The sequence below is a fragment of the Natator depressus genome, chromosome 25 (genome assembly GCF_965152275.1).
Source record: "Natator depressus isolate rNatDep1 chromosome 25, rNatDep2.hap1, whole genome shotgun sequence".
Taxonomy (NCBI): Eukaryota; Metazoa; Chordata; order Testudines; family Cheloniidae; genus Natator; species Natator depressus.
Window position 1 is genome coordinate 5,375,038 of NC_134258.1, and position 15,816 is coordinate 5,390,853.

The following is a 15,816-nucleotide window of genomic DNA, read 5'->3' on the forward strand; positions in this document are numbered from 1 at the left end:
TTCCGGCCTGGCTGAGTGAAGGAATGGTGTCACCGGGAAATCCAGGCACTCCTGGCCTTCGTGCAAAGAAGATCACCACAAACCCTGCAGCTGGTCACCTTTGTTCTCCCCCTGCAGTGACAGAGATAGGGAATCCTACAGGCCGGGTCTGCCAGTGTTATTCACTAGCACTGTCCAAGACAGTGTGGCCCAGTGGCTAGAGCACCCCACTTGGACTCAGGACACCTGGGCTCTTCCCCTGGCCTGCTGGGTGATCTTGAGCAAGGCACATCCCCTCCCTTTTCCTCAGTTTCTCCATCTGTAAAATAGGCACCAGCTGTGTAAAACACCTTGAGATCTCTGAGTGAAAGGTGCCAGGTAAGGAGAACTTCAGAGTGAATTCACCAAGGGCTAAAAGCAGGGGTGATAGCCAGCCGGGAGTGGTACCAGCTTCTCCCTAGTCACCTCTGTCCTGACCTGCAGCACTCACTTCTTATTCGCTCCTCAACCTTTCTTGATCGAAGGCTCAATTTGTGTGTGGAGCAGCGAGCCTGGATCACTGAGGCAGGATTTGAACTCAGCCCCCTAGAGGTGAAGCAGGAATGCATAGACACATGGTGCTTAGCTCCTCATAGTCCAGCCTAATGAGGATATACTATATATGTAATGGTGAAACAGTGCGCTGTTAGATTGATAACTCTGTCTCTCAGTAAGGTAGCAAGAGTGCCCATGAAAGGTCGTAATGACTGCCCTCCCTGGATGGAATCAGTACTGCTCAGGTGTGTGTCATAGGCCCTGCAGGGACAGCAGCAAATGGAGATTTTCCCTTAATTCAAGCAGCAGAGGCTTGTGCATTTGGGGCCTGATTGAAGTCAATGGGAGCTGGAGTGGTCCTATAGAGCAGAAGTATCCTGGGTTCTTTCCCCAGTGTTGCTGGGACATGCTTAGGTGGTTATGGATTTATTACAATATATACTTTGACCAAACAATCTTGACCATTGTAGCCCTCCCAGGCTATGTGCTTAAAGATCTTTAAAGGGCCATTCTCACACTGACGTTATATTTTAGAATACTTATTGCCATTATTTATCCTACTTTAGAGTATTAATACCACAATTGCAAAAAAACCTCATGAACTTGTTGGGGATGAGGACTTTTTAAATTTACAGTGCCTGATACACTGATGTCCTGATCTCTGATATGTGCTACCAGAGTACAAATGGTAATTGTAACAAGTCAATGTTATTTTCACCAGTAATACAGTTTGTTTGCTTTCTGCATTTCATCCAAAGCAGCCTGGTCAGTTTCCCTTTCTGTTTATCATCAGTTTCACTCCCTGATTCTCTGGCACTTCAGCAAAGCTGTCCCCTTCTGCAGGGAAAGTGGAGCCAGGATATCACCGCAAGCATTCAAAAGCATGAGACTGACTTAAAAAGATCATGATTTAAAAAAAAGTGTTATGGGGAGAGGGTATTTGCTTTGGGGTTTTGAGAGTTAGGGATCAAGTGGTCAAGCTTTTCTCGCAGCAATGATGACTAGCAATTTACTTTGTTTTTAAACAAAATCTGAGATTCTCACATAATCCCATGACTCCAGGAGCTGGGACTCTAAGAAAAAAACACCAAATAGTGCAAGAGACAGTTATTTTTTTTAATGCACAGAAGTTTTCTAGTCATAGTTACTTGTTACAAAATGCCCCTTTAACACAAAGTCTGAAGGCCAGATCCCACCATCTTTACTCACCCTGAGTAGTCTCTTTCTCTGAGCATTGCTCCATTGAATGAACAGGACTACTTTCAAGTTGCTATCCAATGGGCATAAGGCATGGTCTCTATTCAAAGTACTATCAGTTTAATTTTAAATCAGGTTAAACACCAGTTTAGTTAACGAGGTGTCAGCCACTGAGTGGACACACTTCATTGGCTTCAAGCCGGGCGTATGCATTTTTTTGTTTCATTGATAAAGGCTTAAATTAGGCTGAATTGATATAAGGCTGGTTTAATTCAGATCTAACATGTTCACACTGTGGCTGGCAGCTGTTGAACTAAATCAGTTTTAAAAAAAATCAAACCTTACCTTGGCTTAAACTGATGCAATTTGGAACACAGATGAGGTCTAAGACCAGCAGTAGGATCTACCTCAGGCATGCCAAGGATGACACCCTGAATGGCTCATGCGGTTAAAAATTACTCTGAAAGCAGCTGGCTTTTGTAAACCATTTATTGGTTTGGCATCACTGGGGATCAGTATTTAACCTCCCTTCCCTCCAGTGTTGCCCCAAATACTGGAAAACTCATCTTCCTTCCCTTCTCATAAGGGCTCTTCCCAGCATCGGCTCTAAAGCCCTGGACCTCAGAGTATGCCCGGCAATCGGGGCAGGGAGCAGGGCCGCTCTGCATGGGGCTCACTGTGGCCTGCCTGGCTCGGGGGCCCAGCTGTCTCCTTGGTTCTATGTCTTCCCCTGTCCCCCCAGTCCCCTCACTGCAGCTCTGGAGTCCAGTGGGGAGACAGGGTGGGCTGGGCAGCGGCTTGAGGCTTTATCTCCAGGCAGCCCTCACCTTCCAGGCAGCCTGGGGCAGCCACAGCTGGGGTGTTCCTGGCAGCTCAGCTTACGAGCAGGCCCAGGGCACAGCCCGTGTGGATGAGCCTGGAGCACTGCTGGTGCCTGGGATCTGCACAGACCCTTTGGGGAAGACCTCAGTGCCTCTTGCATGGGGTCAAATCCCCCTGATGCAGTGGAGGGGGGAAATCCTCCCAGAGACTTCCTCTCCCAGAGCAGCAGATCACAACATCCCCCCTGCCCGGTCAGCAGAAGGCTGCTCTCTGCACTCTCCCCGGGTGGGTACTGAGGGACGAAAACCCCCAGAGATGCCATTTCCTGGCAGCAGCTGTGTGATTGGGCAGCCTCCCCCACATCAAACGGTGCCCAGTGATTCACCCATTTCCTGGGCAGGGCGGTGCTAACACAGGGATCTTCAAAGGGAGCATCTGGTTCCCATTGAGTTCCAAGAGGAGCTGGACAAATAACTCCCCATCGCGCCTTTGAAACTCCCACCAGAAGCGGTATCACCCCAGCTCCTTCCCGAGCTGGCTGGGGTGTCACCCAGCAGGACTGTCTGCCCCTTCTTCTGTCTCTCTGGGTATGTCTAGACTGCAAAGAAAAACCCACGGGGCCGAGTCTCAGCGCCTGGGTCAGTTTGCAGTGCAGACGTGCCCTCTCTTGCCTCAGGGAAACTCTCGGGCTTCTCTGCACCTGAGTGGGCCCAGTGGGACCCACCTGATCTGGCCGCCAGGGTGAGTCAGCAGAACAGCGCTGCGCCCCCTGAAGCCTGATGCCGTCACAGGCTGCCTCGAATGCTCCCCCTACCCCATCTCCCTGTGGTAGCCCCCTTGGGTAGGACAAACCCTCCAGTGGCCAGGATGGAGGTGAGGCCCCTAATGCTGCCCTTCGCGAGAGGGCTGGTCTTGGCTCGCAGGGAGGCTCCCGTGTGCTTCATCCCAGGTCCTTTCTGGCGAGGGCTGTGGGCAGCCACGTGGGTTTCCCTTCACCGTCCCAGCCTCCAGGCATCTCTCAGGCATAGGATGACAAAGGGAAGCTCACAGGACGCACCGGAGAGGCCCTTGGTGGAGGGAACTCGGTGCCCTTCCTCAAATCGCCCTCGCTTGCTCCACGGATCCGGGGCAGGGATGCGGGGTGAGGCAGTGAAGGGATTCAGAGTCCCAGGCCAGGGGAAGGCAAAAGTCAGGGTGGGAGCGAGGGAGGGAGAAGCGGGTGGAGAGAGGTGGAAAGGCAGTGGGGGAAGGGGAGAAGAAAAGGACCCAAGGGAGGGGGGAGGGGAGGCAAGGGGGAAAGGGAGAGAAGTCCCTTCAGCATCACAGCTGCAAAAGAAAATAAACAAAGGACAATAAATCTCTTATTTCCTAGAAAGGAGCCACTTTAAAAAACACCCGAGCAAGGTGGTTAGAATGACAGGTCGTGTGCGTGAGTATACGTGCACGTGCAAAGAGGCGTGTGCGTGCAAAGATGATGTGTCTGTTCAAAGGGGGGGGCATGCAGGCATTCAAAGCTGTGTGTCTCTACAAAGGGCTGGGGGAGCATGGGGGTGGGTGTTAAGGGCGGAGGGGAGCCCTGTGCCAACGTAAGGGGCAGCAGGACCAGTCTTTGCCCCACTGGCAGGAATCTCCCCCTGGCAAAGCACTGGCTGAAGAAGTCTACAGCAGAGGGCCCTCATCTCTCCCGGCACGGGCCTGGTGTGTCCAGCCCCGCCCCCCCTTCCTAGTGCTCTCGAGGGCCCCCCAAGCCACGTGGGTTGGGGGGGCTACCCCCAAGGCTGGGCGGGGCTGCAAACCGGAGGGCTTTGTTTATAACGACAAACCTTGCCTTTTCCAAACTGAAACGCAGGTGAATTTCCACCAGCCACTGGGCATCGCGTGGCTTGGTGCAGCATGGGCAGGGGCACGGCCCTGCCTACCTGGACGCCAGGATCGAGTGACCCCCGACTCCAGGCCCTTGGCTCTGTGACTGGCGTGTAGCACAGTTGCTTGGAGGCCTCAAGGTTGGCTACTACCAAACCCCCTGCCCCGCGCCAAGCCCAGAGACACCCCGCTGCCTGCAGACTACTGCCCAGCGGGCACGTTCCTGTACTAAGTAATACTGTGATTAGAGCCAACACTAGCGGGTGCCCCAGACCCCACACATCTAGGGTGACCAGAGAGCGTGTGAGAAAAGTCTGGACACGTTTTTTTCGGAAGGGGGGGTATAGTTGTGTAATAAACCGAAGTCGCTAATATCGGGACGTCAGGTCACCCTATCAGTGATGCCTATTAGTCCTTACTGCTCCGGGTGCTTCGTGACAGGCAGGGGGGTCTCTGGCCACCATCCGGACACAGATCCAAACTGTCGGAGCTCCCGGGGGTGCTGTCTCTGCAAAGATTGGGCTTGGGTGTGAGATTCCCAAGGCTGCCGACTTGCGAGACCGACCCAGAGCCGCCCCTCTCCTGGCAGTGAGGCTGGGGGAGCAAAGGAGGGGATGGAAATTGTCCAGACTCATTGGAATTCCCGCAGGCCCACCGTGCTCCCATCACAGATCAGGAGTTTATCTGGTTTCTATGGTGACCAACCAGTTCACACCCACTCCAGATTGTGCGGATCCACCACCTTGTATGGTGAGCAAGGGGGTAAGGCCCAGAGGCAGAGCTGGGCTTCAGTAATCATCCCCCACCCCATCCAAATCCTGGCATTTCCTGTGCAGCCTTTTCTCTCCAGCCCCTCCCACTGCAACCCTGCTCTGCTCCCCACTCATCTCTTGTCTGGCTCCCCTCAGTGCTCCCCTGCACCCTTCAAACGTAACTAACTGCCCATCTCTAGCTCTTAACACGTTTCATCCATAGATCTCAAAGCACTTTACGAAGGCCAGGTTCATTGCACAACTGGGGAAACTGAGGCACGGGCAGGCAAAGCGACTTGCCCCAGCTCACCCAGCAAAGCTGTGGCAGAATCAGGAGTCGAACCCGGGTCTGCCTAAGGTACCTAGAAGGAACCACGGAGCAGCAGAGTTTTGTCTATTCACTTTTTTAACCCATGGAGTGAATTTAGTGCTGGCAACATGTGCCAGGCTGGGATTGAGGACCCTGAGTCCGGTTTGCAGAGAGAAACAGCAAGAGAAGTAAACAAAAATGACTGCAGTTTTTTTGGTTTCCTTGTCAATTTTCCATTGTTTGGCTAAAATACATTGCATTGTTTCGTCTCAGTGCAAACTGGAAATGTTCATTTCTTTTTTGGTTTTTGAAAGGCAAAAGAAACGTTTCCTTTTCCTAGTTTTCTCTTTTTGTGTTTTTTGGGAGTTCCCCCCTTTCTCTCCCCCCCCCCCAAAAATCAACCTGCGTTTGGTTGTCAAAATAAAATAAAACAAAATAAAAATGTTCATTTCATTTCGTGTCATTTCGGTTTGTCAAAAAAGCGGGAAATTCCACAAAGCGTTTCAAATGGAAACAATGGTTCGCCTCTTTCAGAACTGTCCATAGAAAATATGTACCTGGCTTTGGCCAGCCCTGATCTCCATCTTGAGCTGAAGAATTAAATCCCCCTCCCCAGCAGGCCGCCCCATAACCTCAGGGGCAGAGGGACTGCACCGGGGTATGCAGGCTTCCCAGCCCTGCCAGGCCCCCCCCTCCACGGGTGAGACAAAGGAATTTGGCCTCTATGACTCATTTATTCCTTGGTCAACGCTGCCAGGAAAGGAAAGGTTGAGATATGAACAGCAGCTCCCTAACAGAGGGACTGGAATGCTTCCCACTGCCTTTCACACGGCAATAGCCAGCAGCTGGCAACAACAGCATCTCACCTGAGCTGGATTTGAACCCGTGACCTACAAGTGGAAGGTGCTACAGAGCCTCTTATCAGCCTTATTACCAATCTGGGGAATGTAACCACACCGTTCCCTTCTAGCCTATGTGACTAGCTGGCCCTTCCAGAGGGTCTTTCCTCTGTGGACCTCACAGCGCCAGTGAGGTACCATTAAAGATCACTAACTCTGTTCCAGATGGGGGAAACTGAGGCATGGAGCAGGGGGCTGCTTCACAGCAAGTCAGCGGCAGAGCTGGGACTGGCTCCCTGCTCTCCTGGCAAGGCCGTCTGCCGGGGCCTGAGCAGTGTGTCCGCCTCGGCGCTACATCAGGATCCTGGGGTACAGGAAACAGTGGCAACGGGGCGGGGAGCTGGGGCTCTTGCTGCCTGGCTCAGCAGTGGGGAAAGGGCGCGGCCTGGTCTCTTGCCCTCAGTCACCCCTTCCATGCAGCACACATCTGCCTGGAGCCTCCCGCAGGCGGCGGGGCTGTGTGGGGGCTGCGTCCCTGAGACACGCCGTGAGCTGGGCTGGGGGGATTCCAGCAGCTCCCTTTGCCCTAGTCTCCAGGCCTTGGTGGGGAGGCAGAGGGCGGGGTACCTGCTGAGGAAGGGGCAGATGTCGAGTTATTTCCAGTCTCGGCCCCATCTCACAGGCTTCACGGGCAGCTAGCTGCTGCTGCATGTCCAGCGAGCCCCGGGGGACCCTCCGCCTGCCTTCACAGGACCACCCCGTCCCACACACGGGGACGGGCAGAGCTCGTGGGCCCCGGGGCAGGTGATCCCCTCCCGGCTGAGCCGGTGAGCACAGAGACAGCTTGTGGCAGTGAGTCCCACAGATTATGTGTAAAAGCCTTTCCTTTGGTCTGTTTCAGTTTGCCACCTTGCCATGTCATTGAGCTCCCCCTTGTTCTTGGACCCGATGCACTCTCTCCTCCAGGCTGGGCCCCTGCACCCTGCTGAGCCACGGGCCATCCCTGGAGACCACTTCCGCCGGGGTGGAGTGTGGCCGCTACCCCTGCTCAGTGGAACGGGTTGGAGCGGGAGCTTCCAGGCCAAGCTCCGCGCACTGCAGGCTTCCCATCTTCTCCCGTGTACTGCCAACCTCTAAACCTTTATGGGCTGCCTCTGCCCCCTCTCTACCACCCCCTCAGCCCGTTGGGAGATAACTCCCACCCCAATGGGCCAGATGACGGTACTGACCCAGCTGGAGCATCTCTGCAGCATATACAGGGCTTCCTCTTCATAGCCAAGGGCCAGCTGGCTGCTCCACTCTCCGCCCCGGATCAGTCAGCTGCTGCCCTCTTCCACCCGCTGCTCTCCCTGGCCGTGTGGCTGCAGAGCCAGGAATCAGCTCTGGGCTACTAGCCATTGCTTGGTTCAATCCCAGACAGCCCCGCCCTCAGCCAGTGGCTTCTCTCCTGGGACAGGCCCCCCGTACATCAGCAGGGAGGGCGGCGGTGGGATGGCGGCTGGTGGCAGAGGCACGCTGGGGCCGGTAGAGCTGGGGGAATTCCGATCGGCTGGGTGGCTCCTCCGCCTCGTGCCCTTTGGGTTCCCATTCGCACGGGGAAGTGCCAATCAGAGGATAAAAGCACTGCCGTGTGCCTTGGGCGCCCAGGTGCATGCCCAGGAGAGCAAACAGACGAGCCGTTTACAAAAGCCCCTTCCTCCTCCCCCGACGCCAACATTGCTTCTCTTGACCCATCTGTGTGACACAATCAGAGAGTGTCGCACTGGGGCTGGGGAGTAATGGGGGGGCTGCACTCACCCTGAATTATATTCCACCCAGCCATGGCCTTCCCACGCCGACCCCCCTGCCATCTAGCTTGGGAAACCCAACCAACGCCGCGGCCCTGTTCACTGTCCGCCCAGTGCGGCCAGCGCTCCCAGGACTTACTGAGCCACATGCAAACCTGGACTCCACGGCCTCACCCACAGCCCAGGGGTGGGCCAGACTCACGCCAGCTTCATCCGCCAGCATGCCCGGCGGATTTTCTCTTTTCTCTCCATCTTCCCTTGGCACTTTGCAGAGCCCAGCACCTTGGTGTCCCCCTCCTCCCCTTGGCTGGGTCTCCTCTCCCCAGCCTGAGTCCCTGCTGGAATCCCTCCCCACCCCGGCCCTTTTATACCTTCTTTGTTCATATGACAAGCACGTGAAAACCACAGCAGGGAAAGAAAGAAAGCTCCTTAAGAGGCCGTAATTCATTTTCCTGGGTCCCATGACCAGGCTCGGCCTGTGAACGGGGTCTCATGACTGTGACATGCAGACCCAAGCCATCAAAGGGCTCATTTATGCCCTGTGCTAACCTAACCGGGAATTAAACCCCTATTGCTGGATCATTTACTGGCCATGGCGAAGCACACTGCACGCCTCCAGAACCACCACCCCAGCCAGCACCAGTCCATTTGCCTCCTGGGGAGCATTCCATGTGGCTAGGAGATGATTGCTGCCCGTCATCTGGCCAGGCCTACGCCATGCATGTCCACACTCTGAGCTGGGAATGGCCCGCACATAAACCATCCGCGCCAGCAGTGGGCAGAGGCAGGGTAAATGGGACCCTGGTCTGGATGGGGAAACTGAGTCAGCCCGGGGGAGCGAGGAGTCCAGGGGGTGGCAGTGGCAGGGAGGATGAGATGTATTCAGCCTCCACTGGCCTGCTGCACAAGCAAAGCAAGCAGCCACTTGGGATCACCGCCAGGCGCCCCAGACCCTAACCACAAGGAGAGAATACCAGAGTCAGGGCCCTGGATGGAAAAGGCCCATCTCCCCCAGCTCAGGACTCTAAGTTGGGGTGATCAGCATGCCTGGTCCTGCTGCTCTCAGTAGCTATGATGGGACATGAGGCAGCTGGCTGGACAGCTCTCATCTTGTGTGGGGCTAACTGAGAGCTTGCGGCTTTTCCTAATTGCTGCAGATCTCAGCACAGTCATCCGGAGGAATCTGGATTGGACCAAGGGCCCATCTATCCCCGTATCTCACCTCCAACACTGGCCCACACCAGCACTTCCAAGGCAGCTGGAAGAAACCCTGGAGTGGATGGGTTAAGAAGCCCACAGGGAATGTTTCCTCCTGACCCAATAGTTACAGGTCCGTCCAAGCCCTGAAGCATCTTGATTTATCTCCCCGCCAAAGCTTCTGTTTATTTTTTAATATTTACTCTTCTGGCTCCGGATGGTCTCGTTCTCCCCAGAAATGTCCCATCCCTTTTTGAATCCTGCTAAGTTCTTGGCCCCAACGACAGCTTGTGGCAGTAAGTCCCACAGATTATGTGTAAAAGCCTTTCCTTTGATCTGTTTCAGTTTGCCACCTTGCCATGTCATTGAGCTCCCCCTTGTTCTTGGACCCGATGCGCTCTCTCCTCCAAGCTGGGCCCCTGCACCCTGCTGAGTCACAGGCTGTCCCTGGAGACCACGTCCGCCGGGGTGGAGTGTGGCCGCTACCCCTGCTCAATGGAACGGGTTGGAGGGGGAGCTTCCAGGCCAAGCTCCATTCACCGCTGGCTTCCCATCTTCTCCCATGTGCCACCAACCTCTAAACCTTTATGGGCTGGCATTTCAGAGGTGCTGAGCACCCTCCAGTGGGAGCTGAGGCTGCTCAACCTGTCTGAAACCAGGCCCTCGATGGCTTAGGCCTGGCTGCTTTCCAGAGGGACAGCTCCTCCCAGCCATGTGGGGGATGAGCAGAGCACCAGGAGGCTGGGGGAGCTGGGTGCGAGATTCCTGACTGCCTGCAGGCAGCGGCTCTGGCTTCCTTGGGCCTGCAACATCAGGTGGTTGGTGGAAGGGCCGTGCTACGGCGATCCCAAATCCTGCCTCTGCACTCCCCAACGCATGCACTGGGGCTGTCACTGCTCACCATGAGAAGACATGAGCCAGGCCATGCAAGTTACAACCCCCTCGTGCTAGCTGAGTTAAGGCAGAGCAGAGGCCGGATGGGACCACAGGGGACTGAGATGGGGGAGGAAGCACCCGTGTCCAGACCTAACCAGAAGACTTCATCTCTTTACCAATAAACACCGTGTGGAGTTGGAGGCAGGCTGGTAAGGTCCAGTTCCTCACTGGTATCGACTCCCCTTGAAATCCCACTGCAATGGGAGTTAGGCGCCTAAATACGGTGCAGAACCTGGCCCAAAAGGTCCCAGACTCTAGGCGGATCCTGATTAAAAGTCCCCCTGGGCTTTTCAGCTGTAGAGGGAAGTGTGGGTGCCTGTTACCTCCCAGGTTTCAGAGATACCAGAGTGAGGGGCATGGACCATGGGTCCCATTCACTGCTGCCAGCTTGTGTCGCCATGTACCGCAGGGCAGAGCGTGCCTGCATCACCATCATCTGGGGCAGTGGCATTTGACACCCACTTTGCACTGGTGTCAGGGGCTGCCCAGGCTGGAGAATCAGGCCCACTGAGCTCCACCAATCCCAGCTGAGCTGCGTGCAGAACCCAGCAAAGCCTGCTCCCACCATGCACCGGGCTCGGCATGGAACAAAACCCTGGGGGGGAGTTGTGTGCTAGGGTCCTGCCTTCTCCGCAGCGGTTCCAAAGGCTGCTCAGGAATCTGGACGGGACGAGCCCGCCTGAGGTGCTGAACTCTGGAAATCTGGCTCCCAAGGTGGGTGCTGAGTGCTCACTGCTCGGGCCTGGGCCTCCTTCGGGAGCGGCACTGCAGGGTCATGGCACAACGTCACCTCGTCATGACGCGGCAGGACAACAGGGGGCCTAAACCCTATAACCTCGGGGCCAGGCAGAGAAGACACAGAAGCACGGAGCTCCTGCTCTCAGCTTGCTGGACCGCTTTCTCTTTCGCTGGTGATATTTTGCTTGTATCTTGCCCGTCTAGTATTATTTCTGTCTCGTCTGGAAGCTCACAGCCCACGGCTGTGTCTACACTAGGAGCACTTCACCGATCCAGCGATCCCGGTACAACGTGCCAGTTAACTCTTCCCATTGCTGCTGCGTCGTCTACAGGCAAAGCTGTGTAGTTTATTGCAGCCTCCATCCCGCAAACAAACCAAGCCCCCCCCCGTAACGTGTTGTGCGAGTTGAACCCGTCCCTCGATTAGGGGCTCCTGCCAGCACAACTTTTCGGTCAGGGATCACAGCAGCCATGTCAGAAATGTCTAAAGATAATAATCTAATTGAATCTATCGTCTGATATCATTGTCTCTCAATCATCTAATTTAGCACTGTATTGAATCTGTTTATGTATCATCTAATATATTAAATATTACTTTCATCTATCAATAATTTAGTTGAATCTACCAGTTACAGTACTGTACTATAGCCCGGGGTGGCCAAACGTACTGACCTGCCGAGCCACATAGGACAATCGCCAGAAGTTTGAGAGCCAGGGCACGCCTGCCAGGAGTCAGGGCTTCAGCACCTGGGGAGGTGCCTGCCAGGGCTCGGGGCTCCAGCCCGGCTCCTGCTCCAGCAGGCCCACCTTGTGGGGCTGAAGCCCCAAGACTCCCCTCCCTTCTGGGCAGAAGCCCCTAGCCCCACCAACCCACTGCAAGGCAGAGGTCCTGAGCTCCCCCCACCCCAGTCTGGTAGGTGGAGAAGAGGGGAGGGCATGGGGGGCACTTTAACTGTAAAAGAGCCGCATGTGGCTTGCAAGCCACAGTTTGGCCACCTCTGCTATAGCCAGTATCCTTCTAATCTATCTCTCTGCCATCTACTCTAATATAATCTCTCTTCTATCTAATCTATCAATCTGCCTTTCATCTATCAGTCATCTAATCTGCAGCTCTGATCTATTCTACTGTCATCCATCAGCCGCTTTATCTAATCTAGCTAATCTAATCTGTCCCTCTTCTGTCTGTCATTCAGTCTAAACTCTCATCTAGCTAGCTATCACCTAATCTCACATCTCATCTAATTCATTCATCTAATCCCTATATTCACAGCTAATGTATTCTAATCTAGCTATAGAATTGAAATATCAATCATCTCATATAAACCATTTGTCATAGTCCAGCAATCAGCTCAGCTCAAATACCCAGTTCATCAATCACCTTATCGCCCCCATCCCAGGGGTGTGCACAGAAAGGCTCATGGGTTAGCGGACAGGGTACTAGGATGGGAATCAGGAGATGCTAATCCCAGTTTCACCATTAATCTGTAGGGGGCTTTGGGCAAGTGGCTTCACCTCTCTGTTTCTCTGTGCGCCCTGGGTCTCCATAGGTCATTAACCCTTCAGAGCAAGGATTGTCCTTCACTGTGCCACACCCAGACCCCGGGGGACCCCAGGAACGTGTATGAAGTGCCAAGCACTCGATTACTAAACAGTAGCTCCTTCGCTGTAGGGTTAGACCCCCTCCTTTCTTTCTATTTTGGGGATCAGTTTTGGTGGGCTGGACCATCCCTCTCCTGAGACACAGTAAATAAAACCCCCAAACCTCGGCCCTGCCGCACACAGTTCTGGAGCCCAGCCTCCAGGCCGCCGGGCTCGCATCAGCGCTTCAGGGGTCTTTATAAACAGGAAACAGGCAGCAGTAAGAGGATAAAAATACATTTGGCGCAAACAGAATGTTTCTGTGTTAGGATTAGGTCTGGCTCATTGGAGCCAGGGAGGGTGGTGGCTGCAGACAGAGGGCAGCAAGGGGGAATCAGGGCCAGAGGCTGAGCTTCTATAGGATCAGGAATGTTTGAGTTCAAGTCCAAGGATGTCCCTAAATGACACAGGTGTCTGTGTGCAGCAGACCCCGTGGGCGCTCTGCAGGCAGGAGCCGTGTGAACCTGGGGAGAGGGACTGGAGGAAAACTCTGAGGGGCGGAGAAAGAGCAGCTGAGGAGGTAGCACCGTGTTACATTTACAAGGCTAGACCCTCGGAGTCCTAATTCCAAGCCCCCGCTCCTGTACACACAGACACACACACCCCTGCTCTAACCACTAGACCCCCACTCCCCTCCAAGAGCTGATAACAAAACCCAGGAGTCCTGACTTCTAGCACCCCCCAAACCACACACACACACACACACCTGCTCTATCTACTAGACCCTACTCCCCTCCCAGAGCTGGGAAGGGAACCCAGGAGTCTGGACCCCTCAGCCCGCAGCTCTAACCAGTCCACGGCTCTGCTATGACAGAGGGTGTGTGGTATCACTAGACCAGCCACATGTAGGGAGCTCCCGATGGCAGGCTCCATCTCCACCTGCCGGAGCATCCAGGCGGCTGGGGAGAGACGCCGAGGGTGGATACCATGGGGAGCAGGGCAGGGCGAGTGTCTCGGGTCATCGTAGGAGCCCAGAAGGCTGAGAGAGGCGCAGGAGAGCGAGCAGAGCATTGAAGGGGGCCAGGCCGGGGCAGCCGGGTTGCGGGGCCAGGCAGGAGAATGGGGCAGCCTGTCCTGAATGGCAGCGCCCCTGCCGGCCCCTCCATGGCAGCCGCCCAGAGCCGAATGGCCAGCCAGGGCGGCTGCCTTGTCCATGGGGCGAGTGGGGCTGGGACGGAGGCCCCAGGCCGGAGTTTTCAGCCTCCTGCTGCTGTTGCCACCTCAGTTTCTGCTCCCGGCCCGAACAATGAGCTCCTTTGAGTCCGCCCAGCGGAGACCGGGGCAGCAGACCCGCGGCGTGGCCCACGCACATGACTGCCCCCGGGCCCCGCCAGGCCCCGAAGGAGATTAGCGTGCGTCACCTGACGCTGCGGGAGGCCACGGGCCTGGGAGGGGATGTGCAGGGCAACAGGGAATCACAGGCTGGGGGGGACCAGGACTCTGAGACCAGCCTGGGGGAGGGGAGCAGGCAGTGCTGGGACAGGGCTGCTCGGAGAAGGCCTGGCAAACGGGCCGCAGGGCTAGCAGCCAGAGCGTGCCTGGGACAGACGGAGCCCAGTTGGGGCTTGGAGTGGGGGGGATGGGGTAGAGCAGCACCCCCGAGAGGGTCTGATTAGCTCTTCTGGAGCTCAAGCTTGGGCCCTTCTGCAAAGTGGGCCCCCCCCCGGTGTGTGATCTGCCCCAGTCCGGCCCCGGGCCCCTCCAGAACGTCCCTGGCGAGGGGGGCCACTGAGTGCACCAGCAGGGGCTGAACCGCCCAGCGTGGGGGGGGGCAATGGACAGCTGTGATGTGAGCAGGTTTGAGTCAGAAGGGACCCCCTAGCACACCCCACATGGACCATGCCCCCGCCCTCCTAGGGACACATGGACACCCTTGTCAGGCGGAGCAGGGAGTTGGATCATTCCTCATGCCAGGCCCCAAACCGAATGCCCACCCCCCCCCGAGCTCCAGCCCTGCCAGTGGGAGAGTGCCCAACACCCCAGTGCCAGGTCTCTCGTGCTCCCTGCCACGGCCCACATCAGGCCGTCCTGAGGGGTGGAGGGTGGGCACGGTGAGCCCCCCCATTGGCTGGCACAGCCGCCATAAGCAAAGGGGCCAGGGGTGTGCGGAAGGGCCAGGCCTGGCGGAGTCACTGATTGTCCCTGTTTCACCCACAGCCCGACTCGAAGAGACAATTCGTTCACAGCTTCCCTGGCACAGCCACTAATTGCTCCTGGGAGTGGGGGCTGCAGCCAGGCAGGGGCTCCACGCGGGCCAGCCAGGAAGGGGGTCGTAGGTGGTCCCAGAGAGCCGGGTGGGTCCATTTCAGAAACCCCACCACCACCACCACCCACGCACACATCAGGTTCCTTCACCCCCGGGTATGGGGTTAACTCAGCAGCCCTTGGCCTAGCAATCGGGGCTGCGGCAGCTGGAAAAGGCCTTGCTCACTCTCTATTTGCTGTTGCTTTGACCAGTCTCAGGGCTTGGGGCTTCCAGCCCATCCCTCAGGAGGAGCATGCATGGGTGCTCCTGGACGTGGGCGTACATGGATGTGGGTGTGAGTACGTCTGTGGGGGGATGTGGGCTCTTATATTTATGGCTGGGAGTGCACGTGGGAGTGTGTAGGTGGGTGTGTACTTCTGTGTGTGGATGTGCAAATGTAAGTGTGCACATGGGTGAGTGTGACCACGGGGAGGTATACGAGTGCACGTGGGGAGGGTGCATGGGGAGTATGCACACGGGGGGGGGCAGGTGTGACCCTATGGTGGGGTGAATGCCCGTGTGCACGGTGGACATGTCACTCCAGTAGCAGTGTCCCCTGCACACGTCTCTTCCCCACATGCTGCCCCAGACCGAGGAAGGCCCCACCCCTCCCACCACCGCCAGCCCCGCCGGGACTCAGAGCCACCGGACAGAGCCAGGCGTCAGGGCACCTGGGGCACAAGGCTTTCGCTGGCTGCTAGTGGGGCTTGTCTCCTTCCCTTCCCCCGACTCTCCCAGCCCCACTCCTCTGCACTGGGTCCCCTTTACAAGCTCCCCCTCCTGTTGCACTGACCCACTCGCCCCCCGCCCTGCAGCCAGGTCAAGGTTGCTGCTCATCAGCAAAGCTGGTAGGGGGAGCCCGGGACCGCAATGGCAGGGGGCTGCGGGTTGGGACTGGTAGAGCTGGGGCAGGGGAGACCCCAGGTGTAGGAGAGCAGGGTGCAGATCAGGACTGAGGGACACCAGCCCTCCCGGCTTA